The sequence below is a fragment of the Furipterus horrens genome, unplaced genomic scaffold (assembly GCF_987537825.1).
Source record: "Furipterus horrens unplaced genomic scaffold, mFurHor1.1.pri manual_scaffold_10, whole genome shotgun sequence".
In the NCBI taxonomy this organism is placed as follows: Eukaryota; Metazoa; Chordata; class Mammalia; order Chiroptera; family Furipteridae; genus Furipterus; species Furipterus horrens.
The window spans coordinates 26,770,798-26,789,028 of NW_028327180.1; the positions used below are offsets into that span (position 1 = coordinate 26,770,798).

General features: G+C 36.9%; 2 long non-coding RNA genes across 2 annotated transcripts; both read left to right on the forward strand.

The window, feature by feature from the left end:
* Nucleotides 1–8,407: 8,407 nt before the first annotated feature.
* LOC149999392 (uncharacterized) lies at nt 8,408–11,609 on the forward strand. Its single transcript, XR_016513290.1, has 4 exons — nt 8,408–8,467; nt 9,743–9,825; nt 10,272–10,368; nt 11,549–11,609. It is a non-coding gene; the product is annotated as an uncharacterized LOC149999392 (long non-coding RNA).
* A 1,651-nt stretch (nt 11,610–13,260) lies between these two features.
* Nucleotides 13,261–15,622, forward strand: LOC149999393 (uncharacterized). Its single transcript, XR_016513555.1, has 3 exons — nt 13,261–13,362; nt 14,275–14,376; nt 15,308–15,622. It is a non-coding gene; the product is annotated as an uncharacterized LOC149999393 (long non-coding RNA).
* The last annotated feature ends 2,609 nt before the right edge of the window (nt 15,623–18,231 follow it).

Sequence of the window (18,231 nt, forward strand, 5' to 3'; positions counted from 1 at the left end):
AACTTAAATGCATATTACTAAATGAAAGAAACTAATTTAAAAAGGCTACATAGTGTATGATTTCAATTATATTACATTTTGCAAAGGCAAAACTATGGAAACAGTAAAAAGATTGGTAGTTGTCAGGGGTCATGTGGTGGGAAGAAAGATAAAGGATAAATAGAATTTTTAGGGAAGTGAAACTCTTGTGTGTGACTCTATAATGGTGAATACATGTCATTATACATTTTTAAAAACAAATGGCATAGTCAACATCCCAGGTAACCCTAATGTAAACTGGACTTGGGGAAATAATGATGTGTCAGTGTAAGCCATCAATAGTAACTTTAACACCCTGGTAAAGGATGTTGATAGTGGGTGAGGGTGTGTGTGTGTGTTGGTACTTTTTGCTCAGTTTTGCTCCAAACCTAGAACTGCTCTAAAAACGAAAGTTTATCAATTTGTTTAAATGGTGATCAATTAATAATCATATAAACCAAGTAATCATTCAAAGAAATGAAATCATTCTACAATGAACTGCCTCTGTGGTTTCACAGCAAGCCTATTCCATTTGCTGCCTGAGTAACAGAGTTTTCTAGAATTGTTCAATGCAAAGCTGGATTTGCAGTCAAGATGAGTCAGCCTCAGTTACACAAGTTCTACCTAAAGATGGTTTTTCTCTGTGTTTCTACTCCCAGGGAGTCTTCCTTTTTTCTTACTTCTGCTCTTTGGGATAATGTGATTTGTGATTTTTGCATAGGCAATAGAGGTCAAGAGGTATATAATTCTTGCAAGCTCCATCTAACTAAAGGCGAATTGGAGCGCTCTTAGAAGCAGCATGTACATTTGGATTAATGGCATACTCAGAATAAAGGGTATCAGAATTATTTTCTTAGACCATAAAAACTTATGCTATTTACAATTATTATATAAGACAGAAGGAGCATTTTTAAGCTCCTGCAAAATATTATTGTCAAGTAAAGTGTGTTTTTTACCCACTAATGACAGATTTTTCTGAAATACTTAGGACTGTGGCATAGTCCTTGTCTATGAAAAGACAACTGACTCTATTTTGCTATGTACGAGTAGTTAATGATTCTTCTAAAATAAACACGTTAGCTCTGTCTCCACAGCGCATGTCAGGCAGCAGAGCTTAAGCGTTCCTCTGCCCACATTTATTCAAATGTCAGCAGAATAGAAATGGATTGGGGTTTCCATAGAAACTACTCATAGTTTCAGGTGTTTCTCATGGCACTTTATTCTATTAACTGTTTGGAATAAGAAGGTATACATTATGGTTTTTCTAAAAGTTTTTATTTTTTTAATTTTATTAAATTGATAGGGGTGATATAGGTTGATAAGGTTATATAGATTTCAAGTATAATGGTATTTTCCCTCCTCGTGAGAAGCAGGTCAGTGGAGTACCACCTTCTTTGTTCTCCTGCATTTTTGGCAACAGCCTCTGTTACAGCCTTGCCCCCCAAGCTGAGAAACTAGAATGAGCTATTTTGAAAGCCTGACAAATCCTGCCCATTAGCGGTGGCTGTTCAGACAGCATTTCTTCTCTTTGGCCAGAAAGGAAATTTGAAAGTCCCGGACCTAGAAATTTATGTAACACATTTTTATATCAGGATTTATGTAGTCCTTATGAAATGTTGCCAATACAAAAAGTTAAGGACAACCTCAATGGCTCTGTGAACCCAGTCCACAGCATTAGCCAAAGGGGAGGGCATTAGCAAAGTTTTCAGTATATAATCCAAGACCAAAGATAATTAAATCTTTTAATCCAGACAGTAACTAATTAATTGCCTGGAGGTACAAGATCTCTTCCCATTATATAGGCAGAGAAATTAAAACGGAAAATAATCCTCTTCAATTCAGAGGCAATATCAATGATTCAAGTATATTACCAGGTGCCATTCTTTTCTGTAAGCGAATTGTGGGCTACAAATGGTATGATTAATAAAGAAAAGCTAACACAAAATAGGATAGTAATAGGAACCAAGCACGCAGATGCCTTGTAACCCAGGGCAGGCTGGCCTGGCTGAAAAAGCACGCGAGGGCTCAGAAGTCTGAGAGCTTGATTTACATCCCTCCAGGGCCACTCACTGCTTAGGATCTTGAATAAATTCCTTAGTCACTATACAGGTCATTTTCCCTGTTTGGTAAGTGAGGATAATTCCTACCTTGCAGGTTTTTTGTGAGGATTAGAAGTAGTGGACAAAACCTCCTCTTATCAATGTATTTGCTACTCTGAAAGCCTGCAGTCAGGAAGTGGTGCAGCATTAACAACTCCTCATATCAGGAAAACAATCATTAAAGAACAAATTTCATACAATTAATATCCATTCAAACATTTCCTCACCTTAACACCAGCATCGTTCTCAGTTTGTTTGGAAATTAATTGACAATCTTTAGCTGATTATTTGAAGTTTATAATATCTCATGCAATTATAGCGCTCATTGATAATGAATTAAAAATGCATGTCTTAGGAAGGTGCAGAATTTCATGAAACACATAAAAACGATGTTGGAGAACTGGAGAGAGAAATAGCATGATATTTTACAGTGAGCTCTGAAAGAGACCCAGTCTAATATTTTTTTATAGGGACAGTGTTTAGAGTAATTGAAAGGAATTTAAAAAATAGTAAGCAAAAATAGGGAATACAATCTATTATGTTTCTGGAATTGAACCACCATAGAAAAAAGAACCCTGTTTGTGGTGTTAAAAAACAAAATTCAGCTAAGTAAATTTGAAGATGTAAGTGGCTTTATTATTAAGCAATTCGTGAATCAGGTCTAGCAAGTGGCAGGGTGCTAGGAGGGGCTGTACAAAATGGAAGGGTGGGGCAAGGACGGGGCTAGGGATTCCTTTTAGATCAGGGCATCTTCTAGGGGAAAGCAAACAGCAAGGCTTTTTATCATGCAAATTGCCTCTTCTTTCTTTTTATGGTGGAGATTGCCTTGATGCTCGGCCAGAAGATTCCACACTGGTTGGTTGGTGAAAATTGTATTTCTGGGAGAGATTGACATAGCAATAGGTCAGGTATTAAGTCTAGGTTTGGTATCATGGACTTCAGCACAAGTGATACCGTTCGGGGCCTGTGGTTTTCTGTTTAACAGGGTTCAACTATTTTCTTTTCTCTTTGTCTTATCCTTAGCTATTATTAACACTGAAACATCAGATGGATGTATTCCAAAATTTATAAGTGATATACATGCTTGTTTTCAAAGAGAAAATAAAAAAGCTGGCAGGCCACAAAAGTAGAACTTGTAAGGAAATTCAAACACTATTAAAATATTAATATTTTTTATTGTAAATCTGGGAAGTATTCTGGGGAATGCTGTTCATATAGGAATTTTTTTTTCTTTTTCTTTTTTTAAAGAAAACAACCACAAAGTCATTGACCAGCTTATGTATGGTTTTTTTTTAAACCTTTCCTGTGTCTTTTCTGTCAAGTGATCTCTCCAATGATTACCAATTTATAATCCTTTTAATTGCTAATGTTTAATACAGCTTGCTGCTGAGACCAAGACTGTCATTCACTGGATTATGGATATTCCTTTTGTGCTCTCTGCCACCCTCCATGGAGGAGACCTTGTGGCCAATTACCCATATGATGAGACGCGGAGTGGTAGGTGTTCTTTCCCTTTCTCTAATTGGTTCACAGTTTATAATGACTTTACAAGGCTTTGTAGGATGACTTCTATGAATTTCCTAAGGAACTGATCATTAAGTGATTTTGCCTGTAGAAATACATATGTTTAACAGGAACATCCCCTAACTATTTCACATGGCATTGGCCATATGTATTGGGCAGAAACGGACTGTAACTTTTTTAAAGGGTTTATGTTGAAGAGGGAAACGTAATCTTGACAGAATACTTGGACAAAAAGAAAGGGAGAAAACAGAAGTCGTGGACGCGGGTCACTCTTGGATACTGGTAACATGGGGAGATTGTGGATGTTATATAGCTTCGTGTACAAGATGGCTTGAAAATGGAGGCTGCCTCTTGGTGTTAGGCTAGGGCCCGTGCGGAAGTCCGCGTATGTCTTACTGAGCTTGCACACTTCTGCGTTTGGGACCGTTTGTGGTGGTGTCAGGGAGGGAAAAGTGGTGCTTTGATTTTCTCTGACATGTTTTTGTGACGTTTCAGGCACAGCACGCCTTAGCCAGATAGATAATTTCAGCTTCATTTTTGTTGCTCCAGGAAATTTCCTGCTCTGGGTTGATTCTCAGGGGCCTTTGAAGAGTTTGCGCTTTGCAAACACAGGATAATAATTTTGGGTATTGGAAACTGAGTTTTGAAGCAAGTCTTTGGTAAAATATTGTTAAAATTTAGAAATTTTTGTGCTATGTCAATAGCTAGGAAATGTAAAAGCCTGGCATATTTTATAATACCTGAATCAGAATATAGTGCCTTAAAAATACTATTTGTTTTCATAATACACATAGGAGATTTTTTAAAACTCTAAATTCAGGCACCAAAAAGTATGTGTGAGAGTTATTTATAGTGGCTATGAGGTTAGTACAAGTACTTTTTTAAAAAATTAAAAATTATTTTTTCAATTACAGTTGACATACAACATTATATTAGTTTCAGGTGTACAACACAGTGATTAGATATTTATATAACTTAAAGTCATCACCCCATAGGTCTAGTACCCACCTGGTGCCATACATAGTTATTACAATATTGTTGATTATATTCCCCTTGCTGTACTTCACATCCTTGTGACTATTTTATAACTGCCAACTTTACAAGTACATGTTTTAGATTTAAAATGTCAACAATGGAAATCTCTACTGCCCTTGCAGGTCCAGTGTGCTATAAGCATATCGCCTTTTCTTGTGAAGCTCTGAATTCATAAGTAGAATGTACATCCCATGAGGTTTTTACTTTATGGTGTTAGCGGTGGAAGTTATATAACCTAAAAACTAAGTATAATTGCTGAGTATTTAAACCTTCATTTTCTTCTCCTAGTGATGTGGCCAAAAAAAAACATCAGCAAGAGATCAACACTGACTCACCCTTCAGAAAGCATGCCGTCTTCTTGGTTCATGTCCATTTCTTTAATCTTGTGCAGTTATTTTCTAGGTAGTACCCATGAATAGAGCTCCTGCCCGGATGATGCCATTTTCCAAAGCTTGGCCAGGGCATACTCCTCTTTTAACCCACCCATGTCGGACCCCAATTGGCCACCATGTCGCAAGAACGATGATGATAGCAGTTTTGTAGATGGGACAACCAATGGTGCTGCTTGGTACAGCCTTCCGGGTGGTGAGTTTCCATTTCACTCTTTGATTCTGTGATAGTGGCTTATTTATAATTACCATTGGGATTTAGAGAATCTTCCATCCTCCTTAATCACTAAAGATTAGACTGAATCTATGGTTCATCCATTAACATTAGTTTTTCGCATGAATGATTGCTATGTATGGTTTTGTTTTTAAAGACAAGATACTAATTGAAGAGGTATAGGAAATGAATTGAAGATGTCCATTGGGAAAATATACATTGAGTATTAACTACCCTGCTTTTGAAATTCTGGCTTTAAGGAGTAAGACAGCATCCTGATTATACGTTAGTCACGCTTTGACTATAGGTCAATGTATATTTTAGAGAGCAGGCTTTGACCTTTACCATACAGTAGTTCACATACTTTTTTGTTTTATTTTAATGATGGGATAATGGATACTCTTTGATGTGGAATATTTAGTTTTATATTCACTGCTCTTGTAAGCACTGTTGGGTCAGGAAGCTCTTCACCTTTTATGGAGTCTGAATAGGGAAAAGCCCACATACAGCATCTTCTAGAAGACATCAGTGCAGCTCCTGCAGCTCCCTTTGCGCCAACATGGACCTTGCAAAGATCTCATTTTTCTGGCTACTCAGACCAGTCAAAGTTGTGTGAAGGGGAAATGGTGAAATGCAAAGATATTGATATGTTTTCTTCCTCTTTGCCTAAGAACAATATTCTATAGCCTACCAGTAGCAGTACTACCTGATTGTTGGATCTTAGTTTGTTTAATATGCTTCTTCTGTTGAATTATGCCCTGAGAAAATGTCCTTCCTGATTTCTTTCTTTTACATATATGTTTATCCTGTTGTAATTAATATTTGGCAGCAGGCCATATCAGATTTAGCACATTTCACTCCATCCCCCCCCCCCCTTGGCTTGAGAAATAATGTCCGTGTCAGATTTTAGGATTTAGAGTATGTCAAATCAAATGGGAAGTAATTTTATACTTCAGTTTTTATTAAAAACTGTTGCTTTCAAGGAAGATAAATTTTAATGAGAGGAAGTCACCTAGAACAAGGGTCCTAATAAATTTAAACACAAGAAATTACTACATCCTTTGTTAACTATGAGATCTCGCTTTCCCTTTAATTGATATTTTCATTAAAAAATAGAATTCTTGGCCTGATGTTAAATTTTATGAGGTTATTTAATGTGACCCAGAGAAGGAAAACTCTGACTCCAAAAAACCTCCGCTGCCTTGCGGCATACCTCTTCAGGGGAAAGGCTAAGGGAGTAAACCCCGACAGAAAATCCGGAGCCGGAGTCCCTAAGGCGGTTTGACGTTGTAGTCAACACCGGCAACTCCTGCGGCGCACCTGAAGCCAAGCTGTATTGACTCCGTCTTTCCCTTGGACCCTTCAGCTGCGAAGAGAGGGGGGGTCTGCTGCATGGGCAACAGCAGACCCTCCATATCACCCTGCCCAGGCTCTGTAGCTTCAGCTTCACTGGAGAGGACACTCCAGCGTCATCGCAAGATGTCGATTCAACACGGGAGGAGACACTGTCACTCCCGAGTCGGACTGCACAGCCATTCTCGGCGGTGCAGATAGACTCTTAAGAAGCTACACCATCGTCTCTCGAGACGGACGGCTGCCGACGATTTAATGTGACCCCCAAGTTTGATTTTCATTATTTTATACTTGTATTTTCAACTTGTCTCTTTTCTTTCTTACTCTTCGTCATTTCAATTTACAAAGAAATTCTTTGGAAATAAGAGGCATGTTCCTTTTCTAATGTCTATTTTAGGTACCTGACAATGATGCTTAAGCTTTTCACCATAAACATTTTTTTTAAGTATCAGACAAATATGGAGCTAGTCAAAGATCTTTGAAAAATAAGAGAAATGTGCCTTTTGTAAAGTCTTTTTTATGTACCCAACTGTGATCCCTAGCCTTTCACTACAAATAGTTTTTCAAGATAAGTACCAAATCCTTGTTAAAAGAATACAGAATTTAACCATTACAGTGGAATCATAAGAAAGATTTCAAACTGTTCCTTTTAGTCAATATGTTTATAATGAAAATATTGTCTTATTCTTATTTTTCACCCACTCTTGGCTCTGTCCTGAGTTTCTCTTGTTTACACACTCTCCCTAGACACCCTCACCGAGCTCTATGGCTGTAAATTGCATTCTATAAAGGAAATGCCTGAACTCCAGACTTCTCCATCCATTTCATGGCCACACGGATCTCTTGATTTTGTCCAGTACACTCTTCGTCTCCATACATTGCGTCAGCATGACCCATTACTTCCCTTCCTCTTTCCCTCCCCCGACCCCCGCTCCCCCCCACACATCCAGTCCATTCTGTGCACTCGACCAACAAATTTATCCAAATCCATCCGTTTCCCCTCGGACCACTGCTATCGCCATCTCCTGAGACATGACCGCCTTCTTCCCTCCCTGGTCTGCAAGGACGTTCTTCCCCGGACCCCCGCTGCCCACACTCTTGATGTCTAACCGTCCTTCACACAGCGGCCAGCCACGCCCTTCCGCGGCTGACACGCGAATGTAAAGCCAGGCTCACGGGCCTCCTGTTTCCAGTGCTCCAGTGGCTCCCTCTTGCAGTTAAAATAAAATCCAATTTTTTTTACGTGCCTCACAGAGGCTCTCATCGTTGTTTTGCAGCCTCCTTGAGGCACTCATACTTACCTTCTCTCTAACCCTTAAATATGCCACGATTTTGGCCTCTACCCTCTGCTCTTTGCTCCTCCCTCGGTCTAGAAGCTTCTTCCCTGATATTTGCACAACTGGCTCTTTCCTGTCACTCTGAGATCTGTGTTACCTTGTCAGCAAGCGCTTCCCAGTGATTCAACCTGAAATAGCTACTCTGTTTCTCTCTCTCAGACATCACCCTGTTCAGTGTTTTGCCCGGCCCTTAGGTCTCCCGTCTAATATTCCTCCTGCTCATTATGCATCAGCTTGTGGGTATTCTGTCTTTCCCACCAGAATGTAAGGTCCATGAGAACAAGAGCCTTCACAGCCTCATCTCTTTACCTTCACTGCCTAGACAACAGGCCCTCAATAGCTTCATGAATGAATGAGTACAAAGAATGATGATTCCAAATGCTAATTTTAGATCGCTCTTAAGAAGTAAATGTACTACTTTAACCTTTTTAGCTCGCAAGAAAATACGATTTCCTCATAATAGAAGATGATCCTTACTGTTTTCTCCAGTTCAACAAGGTAAGTGACAATGTGAACTTATTTCACAATTAGAAGAGAACTTGTAAGTTCTTGCCCTGCATTTGATTTTAGCCTGGCTGCTCATCCACTATTACATTGGAATTAAATAAATGATTGTTAATTTGCTACCACTTCAGCTTTTAGTCTTTTAGTTTTATGATGGAATGAGTACTTTTCACTTCTGGTATTACAGCTCTTTCTAGAAATTTCTTACCTTAAAAATAGTGGCTGGCTCTCTGTGCCGTACATTTGAACAAAGGAGAAAGTCAGTGCTAATGGTCTTGAACTCCAATTCCTAGGGCATAGCTCCTTAATCCAGGGACCAGGGATCTGAATTGGGTTTCCCCTTGGGTGTCAACTACGGTCTCTTGGTAGTGGCTGACTGGAATGATGTCTGGAAAGGATCTGGAAGCTGTGTTCAAGTTGAAAGAGAAGAACGGCTGTGTTCAAATAGTGATGTCCCTTATGGACATAAGGCATTCCTGGCAGCAGGACACATATTTGTCATCCTTTTCATGAAGGTCCTGGACCGCACCTGCAGAACAGTCGGTTTTGGATTCCTTCTGTGTGTGTACTACTTTTCACAATCATTTTTTCCTAATGAACACTAGGAGTGATACATGCTCCCAATGCCTGATTTATCCAAATCAAAGCCTTTATTTGCTCTCAGGGCTGCAGAGAATATATACGTGGATTTGGTTCCTTCTTTAAATCTACAGAGAAGAAAAACTCTTGATTTTTCTGTATGTATTGCCTGAATGAATTACATCCCATTCTTTCTTGTACGCATCTACCTCTTAAGTAAATCCTGACATCAATATTTCATGTTGACTGAACTTCTCACCTTCAGTCTCATCTTTATCTTCGGAGCTCTAAGAGACAGCGTTCTCTCTGTAAACAATCCTGAATGCTGCTGGCTCTCTTTGCTTATATCTTATCCAACCTCAGTTTTCTTGTACCCTTTCTCTAAATCTGTTCATCTTGGATTTCAGCCCTTGGGGCAAGGAGGGCCTAAATTCATAATAATGGCATCTGAGAAAATGAGTGAACCCTTGTTTGTATTTTTGGCAGAAAATCATGAAGACAGGCGTGTATTAATAAAAGAACACTCATTTCTGTTTTTATTCCATTTTAAAGAGTTGAGATAAAGGTAACGGGAAGGATGGTTGTGCTACTGTTACCTGAATCCATGCCCTTTCCAGCCTCTACAGGAAGTAATTGCACAGTCACTAACAGAGTTCTCAAACCAACAGTACTTGTGTTTTCCATTTCAAGCCCTGGATACCATCATTTCTCTCCATGGACGTTGATGGGCATGTCATCAGAGCTGACTCTTTTTTGAAAGTCCTGTCTGCTGGGTAAGGCCCTACGTCTCTAACTCAAGGCTATATCTAAAAGAAATAGAAACTGTGCCTCAGTATCTTTCAGTCCAAGCAGTTCTTCTCATTTAAGATGCTTACATTCTACTTGCCTTAAAACACCAGTTAAATTATTAATTTTCTCTCTGTCCATCTCCAATCATCAAAGGAACCTGGACATTAAAGTTGTAGAAGAAAGGATCAGATTTGTTATTTCATATATAAAAGACAACATTTAGGAATATTTGGTCAACTTGCATTATATTTTAAATGTACACTTAAATTTAAAATTGAATTGTAACTAAGTAGTTAGCTTTATTAGAATGTTTTAATTGCCTAGGGGCCCATTTGCCCCAGGTCACAACCCTCCTCCTAATGAAATCAGGAGAAGAGGGACTCGTTGTTAATACAGTAGTGGTATTGTGCCTTTTCTCTTTTTTGTGTAGGTTGAGAATAGGGTTTATAACTGGTCCAAAACCCTTCATAGAGAGAATTGTTTTACACACACAAGTCTCAACTTTGCACACCAGCACTTTTACACAGGTAAGGACAATTTAGGAAAGAGAAAAAACTTTAATTAGATAAGAATAGAAAATAGATGTTGGCAAGTAAGATTGATTTAAGGTGGCAGGGAGGGAAATCACTAGTATTGAATCTCTAGTTGCAATACACACTGAATTTAAAAACCTGACACGGCACATGTTTACGCTATCAGACAAATAAGAAATGAATAACATGGTGTTATTTTGTAGCACAGACTAAACTCCCTGAGAGTCGGGCTGTCTTACTCATCTGCTCCAGCATCTAGCTCAGGAACTCCATAAAAATTGTTGAGCTGAACATAATGGGACTTGAGCTTCTTTGTCTTAAAACCTATAATGAGAACAAGAATCGTCTAGTGACTCATTGCCTTCACTGAACATGTGCTGACCTTCCTACATACACCAGTTGGTGTGTATTTTAATTAAAATAAAGTTAATTTTGGAGAATGTATAAATTTCCTCCCAAGCTTTGCGAAATTATTGGATGCATCCCTAATGCAATCTTCAGAATTAGATCTTAAGAATAGAATTGCTACCTAAGAACTCAAAATGCATAGAAAAGTTTACATAGAATAGGATATTTGTTTGATATTTTACATTCCATAAAGTGCTTTATTAAGTTGGGAACTTTTTTCTTTTTTTAATCTCTTAGCAACAAAATTTCACTATCCATTTATGGCATTTAGAACTTTCATTTTAAATAGAAAAATATCTAAATATATTACTTAATCTTATTTATTATAACTGCTACATATTTTCTATACTCAGAGAGGAAGTACAATATAGTAATTAATGGCATAGATCTAGAGCTGGACAGTCTGACTTGAATCCAGGCTCTGTGACTAGCTGTGTGGCCTCAGGAAAGTTAACCGTTGTTTCTGTTTTCTCATCAGAAAAATAGAAATAATAACCTGCCTAATAAGGTTATTACACGATTAAATTAGCTAAAATATATTAACATACACAATGCTTTCTGGCACATAGCAAGTCCTATATGAATATCTATCATTTTCGTTATTGTTATTGTTATTAACTAAAATTTATTCTAAATCACTGACTGCATAAAACTTGGTTCAGCTTGTTAGAGTTTCTTATGATGGTTTACATTTAATCATGATGATTGGCAGGAGACACACTCTAGAGGATCAACCATGACATTTGTTATTGTCTTTCTCTTTTAGCTTATGGTATCACAGCTTCTTCACCAATGGGGAGAAGAGGGCTTCCTGGCTCACATAGAGAAGTATTATATTTTAGGTCCCATTTTTTACAGAGAAATGGACTTCATTTTATAATTTTCATTTTTTAATTATTCCACAATCAGTGGAAATACATAATGGTAAAAAGTTTACCTCCAAGTCAAATAAATATGCTCTGTTTCCTTATCAAGCATTCATTTTCATCAGTATAGAAAACGGATTCTTATAGAGCCTCTTAGCTTCTGCAGAGAATGTACTCAACATATCCTTTTCACCGTTTTCTTCTTCTAGGGTTACTGATTACTATAGGGAGCAGACGGGTGCATTATTGGCAGCTGCAGACAAATGGCTAAGTGGTGAGTGGAACGTATACCCCATCCTGTGATAAACAGCAGCTCCTATATGAGTGAGTGTGAAACTCTGCAAAGTATTGTTAATAATCTTGGGGGACAAGAAACAAGAGTCCAGGGGTATTCTTGTCAAGAAATTAATTACCCTATAAATAATCTCAGAAGTAACAGTTTACAAACTCTGGCACATTTCTACCTATCTCTATTTTACCTTTCTGCTGCAAAAAGTTGTGGGTACAAAAAAAAAAAAAAAAAAAAAAAAAAAAGACCCATGAGTCTAATAATCAACCAGCAATAAGTTACTTAAAGCTAAATATTATCTATACTCAAAAGTTTTCAGAATCATTTCAAACTTTCCTTCTAAATAGAAGAGGAATTGTGAAACAGCAATATACTCCTTTTCTACCTAGATTATATGAAGACAAAATAGTACATTCTATAGGGGATTTCTCATTACAAATGATTTGCTCTTAATCATTAACCTCACTTATCTTAATACTATCTGTTGCTAATGATTGTAGGATGGCTTATATTTAATTTTCTATTAAAAATAAGAAAGTAAAATGAATTACATGGCTTTAATGATATCATTAAAAATGCTTTTGGTCTGAATAGTCAGCAAAAAAATATCAATTCCTTAATTCTGTCATACCTTGTTTCCTAAGAAATCTTGGTAAAATAGAATTATGTTTTTGATATAGTACTACTACACCGTTTTGTACAGTGGAGCTGAAGAAAAGGTTTTAATCAACAGCAACTTTTTTAGAGAAAAAGAACAATTAAAATCGAAATAATTATCCTTCCTTCTTGGTTTTCCTATCCTAATAATTAATGAAGCATAAAGCCTATGAATGCACCTGGAATTCCTGATTTTAAGTACTTCGTTTCATAATTGATTACATTCTGGTAAAAACTTTAACCCACTGGACTTCTACACCATTATATAAATGATAGAATTTATTTAAACACTGGAAGAATCCAGAGAGAGAGCTGAGGAATCCTCTTCTCAAACTAAGAGTCGTGTTTGGCTTAGGCATGGTTCTAACTACAGGAAGTAGACATAAGCTCAAGATGTCCTGCACCAGCCTCAGACTGACCAAAATTGTCAATATGCACCCGAGTTTCCCTCCCTCACTTCACCCCCTCTCTCACTCGCTTTTTGAAATGAAACTCAGAACATCAATTTTCAGGGCTCGTAAAATTATGTTTTTTAAAAATGCTATCACTGAAGGAGCATTTTATGGAAATATTAGTTTACAGTTCCTGCAATTATGTCATTAAGTGATATATGTGATACCAAAAATAGCTTGAGATATTTATTCACTCCTTTTATTTATAGGTTTGGCAGAATGGCATGCTCCTACTGCTGGAATGTTTGTATGGATTAAAATTAAGGGCATTTATGATGCAAAAAAACTGATTGAAGAAAAAGCCATTAAGAAAGAGGTAAAAAGCGAGGGGGTATGTTTTTTCTTTAACATACTTTCTTCAGTCTTCAACACATAGATTCCACATGGCTTCAAAATGGAAAGAGCATGGTGGATCACACAGGGGAAGAATTTTATGGGTCAGGCCTTGCAGTAGCACATATGACTTCACGTCCATTGGCTAGGATTCAGTCATTTGTCCACATATAATTAGAAAGAGGCTGGGGAACTGAACGTATTTATACGCCCAGGAAGCAGTGGACTGGTACTGTGCAGCAGTGAGTGATCTGCCAGGATGGTCCTCAAGAATAACAGTGGTTCTCGCCCTGCGTCTTAACACATTTCACATTGTTATTCCTTCACTTTATGTACCAGATTTTCGACCTTCTTTCAGTTCTTTGAGGGGGACAATTTTCTTCCCATCTCAGGGCTTTTACACTCTGCATATTCTCCCTAAAATACTCTTCCCCTACTTTTCCTACTTTTTGCTTGGCCAATACCTACCTATCTTTCATATCCCAGACTAAAAGTCATTTGCAAGTTTTATAACTTAAAAATGTTATATCATTGTTTAAACTTACGATACTTTTCTAGTGAGGTTGCACATTTACCATTTTTCTTCCTTTTATAAGCTTCCCTTTGCTCATTAAAGCTAGAATTCTAGTGTTTTTCTTCTCAGTTTCTGTGAATTCTTTATATACGGAATAGATGTTGCATTTGCCATGTTTATTGTAAACATTTTTCCAATTTCTCTGCTTTTAGTTTTATTGTATGATATACAGCATTTTTCTCTACATTTATTTTTTCTTGTGATTTGATTAATTGCCTTTAATTTTTAAAAATCCTTCCCTATTCTGAGATTTGATTTACCTATATTTTCTTTCAGTTTTTCTTTAATGGAATGTCACTTATTTTCCATACACTCTCTTAGATACTAATGGTGCCTGGAAGTGCTTTCTACGTTGATCGCTCCGCTCCTAGCCCTTACTTCCGAGCCTCCTTCTCTTTGGCTTCTCCAGAACAAATGGATGTGGTAAGGACGGTATTTTCTTCAGAGTTACACTAGATATCAATACTGTTTCTTGGTGCATGGGTTTATTTTGTGAGGTTTCTGGAAAATGGGTATTAGTTGAAAAGTTATGAACTACCATTAAAAGACACATTTTGCTTTGTTGCTAGACTTCAATAGACAAATGAAGAGACTGAGTTGGAGTTTAATTTTATTGTTTTCATGAATAGTTTTCAGACCAACTGAACAATGTTCATTAATTACCAATATGTTATGAAGAAAATCTCTTTCCTTCCTTCATAGAATTAACATAAGCCAAAAGGATAAATTGAAGCCAGTAGTCTCTTTCATTGAGGAAAAAAAATATGAGCAAGTCAAAAAGAATAATATTCTCAAATTAATCACAAAATCTAGCTTTAACCAAAATAACCATAAGCAAAGAAATGGGTTCCTAAGAACTGTGTATTTGGGAATCCAAACAGAAGACCCATTAATTGAACAGTGCCATTAACCTTAAGACGAGTTCATGCTATATGTGCAGATGAGTCAGTTCTTTGTGTTCTTTATTTACTTTCTTATGTCATTAAATATGCTTTGCTAAGTTTTTTTGCTTTTATATAATAGAGTTGGATAATTGAAACGATATAGAATGTATATGTGCAGATGAGAGATTATATAAAAAAATAAAATGTGATGTGGAGGAAAAAAAACTATGACCTTGAGGGCTACAAGGACAACCACAGAAAAATTCTGGGAATCTAATATGCTTATATCTACATATATTGTGACATTGATGGCATCCAACCATGATACAAACTGATGTTAAATTTGGTTTTTCATTGCCTTATCTCAACCTTACTTAGATGGATATTCTTTGTTTGCATTTTAAAATTCTGACAAACTTTTCCTAAATAATATCCTAATTTCATTTATTCCTATCTATTTTCTATTTTAGGCCTTCCAGAGATTAGCCCAACTTATAAAAGAATCTTTATGAAGACATCAGACCCTTCGTAGTACTCATGGAATTTTTAGATAAATTATTTCTGTGTTTTAGCAGCAAGAAATGATCGTTGGTGTTAGACTTACAGATTGGGTTGAATCAAACATGTCGTATCTGTAGTAATTTAACAAGAAAATTTTTAAAGTGCCTTTAAATCCACAAAATTACCAAAACATATTTATAATCCACTTACACTTTTTGATAAACTTTCAGCCTGCAAAAAATTATTTTTATCATAAATGTCATTGTAAAGAATTTAATAGTTGCTTTGCAATTTCCCATACATTTTCTTTGAAACTAATATTTATAATAAATTATTTTGAAAATGTAAGAAAATAAGTCCAAAATGGTATACAATGTAAACTTTTTCTATTTTTTAGGAAAATATAATGAAAACTTGTTGCAAAGATTGTTAGAATTTGACCATCATAATTGATTTCAGTAAGAGTACCACAGATACTATGTTATGCCATAAAAATCCATTTAAAATAAAATTCTGAAATTAAACATAACTAAAAGCATCAGACCTATTAATCATAAGTAAGCAGGAGAAATTGGGACTTAGAAAATTGTTCTATATTGCTTTTTCATAATACTATACAATGTATAAAAACGCATCCTTGTCAGTTATGTAATTTGAATCTACTACACCCCTTTGAGGTATTTATGATATACTATTTTGATGATTTTCTTTCTCACCTTTTAAGAGGTTTGTTTTTCCCATCTGATTACTGAAGAAATATGTGCTTATTTTAAAATTTTCAAACAATCCAGGAAATATAATAAAGTAAAAGCAGCCACTTATTTTCTCACCCCCCACAATGTACTAAGTCTAGTATAAATAACACATTGCTGTCAGCATTTATCATTCATCCTTTTAGACATTTTTCTATGCATATTTGCACAACATGTAAAAAAATAGGATCTCATTATGGTAGCATATCATAAATAGCCTGTATTCATTTTTTAATGCTGTGTAAAAAATTCACATTGTTCCAAGATCCTAGTAATTGTAAAGTTGTAAGTTCCTTTAAGGAATTAGGAAATTATGTCATTTATGCCATCTTTTCTGTATATAAATATCTGTATCATAGTGATTATACTTCCAGCATCTGGATGAGATGTTACTTCTTCCAACAATTAAAGTTCTTGAGCACAATCTCACCTCATAGCTCAAATCAGCTGGCTCGAAGCCCAAATCCCTTTTTCTAAGGTAACCAGTAGTAGCTATTTAGGAGAGAGGAGAAACCAGTGGTAGCTATTTAGGAGAGAGGAGAAACCAGTGGTAGCTATTTAGGAGAGAGGAGAAACGCAAAGCCTAACGTGGGGATGAGAGAGAGAACCCTAGAAGAAAGAGGAAAGGGTAAATTAGAGAGATTAATAAAAGTAAAATATGCCTTCCATTTACTTTATTCAGTAGTTTTTAACAATAACCAAAATTGCTTGGCGTGTGTTATATAAATGAGTGCTTTGTTTTGTTTGTAAGTCACCAACATAGAGTAGTTGATTAATAATCCCCAGCTTTCAAGCAGGAGGTTCCCTCTACCCACAATCTATAGGAATCTGTTTATTCCAAGAAAAACAGAGAGTTAAAGACAGACAGAGAACACAGGCTGCCCCTTATTACTCAATATCCATTTCTGTCCATTGAGATCACCGTCCCCTGATACTTTAAACACTAGAAAACTGGAGCCTCATCTGTTGTTATTGCCATTGTAAATTTTTCCAACCTTTTAAAAAAGCAATTGGGCACTATCAAGAAACAATAAAATGGGTATATTCTTTAACGACGTATGGGCTACTGTGGACTGCCTCAGTTGGCATCAATTCTGGTTTCCTTCTTGTGTCTTTGAGCACTGTGAGAGTGAAATACTACATCTGCAGATGCCCGTGCAGGTCGAGGTGTGATTTAAGTTCCTGCCTTCAGAACTGAGTTAAAAGGGGATCAAGGCCGGATGCAGAGAGTCATTTGCTGGCCTAGCTAAGGCAGCATGATTTCACAGCAAGCTGCTTCTCAGTGGTTTCTGCTTCTGCAAGAATGAAATTCTGGGGCTAGAAACGGTTCCTGGAATCTCCGCCTACTTTTTCAGCCATTCCAACAATTTTGGAAACCAGAGAGTACGTGATAATAAGCACTTTTTGCTTAAATCAGCTAGAGTAGTTTTCATTACTTGCAACTGAAAGCCAGATGGGCCAGGCGTGTCAGAAGTCTCCAAGACCACCCTCAAGCCCCATGGTTCCCTAAAAAGACTTCTGGAGAGGGGCTCTTGTCCTCACCTTGTATTCCCAGCACCTGTCCTTGTAACATTTATTGAACTAATTACCTTACTTGCTCTTCTTTACTGAAGTCCTGATGATTATCCTTCTTTCTAGCAAATATGAAGTTAGGGTTAATGAACACACGCTAATTAACAGGTGAGTAAAGCTACAGAAGCTTCAGGTGTTTAGAGGACCAATGGGGGCATTTCTCTCCAGCCTCCAGGTGATTTTTATCATGCCGATGCACTAAATTTCTAGTCTCTGGGATTGCAAAGTCTGTGGCAATGAAGGGGGTCTTCACAGTACAAAGGGGAAGAACACAAGGATAAAAAACAGATTAGGCAGTATAGATGAGGTGAAAAGTCATAGTCTTATCTTGGCGGGTTTTCTAACTGCTAATGACAGACACATACGGTAACGTCTTTTAAGGCTAACAAATAACAATTAGGAATCTAAGTGCTTTTTATGCATTACCTAACTTAATCCTTGAAACAACTAGAAGCTGAATTATTAGCCCAATTTTACAAACGAGGAAACAGGTTCTGGGATGGCCTGAGTCATGGGCGACCCCAGGGCTGTGCTTAGGGTCAGCCAGAGGAGTGGGAGACGGTGCGGGC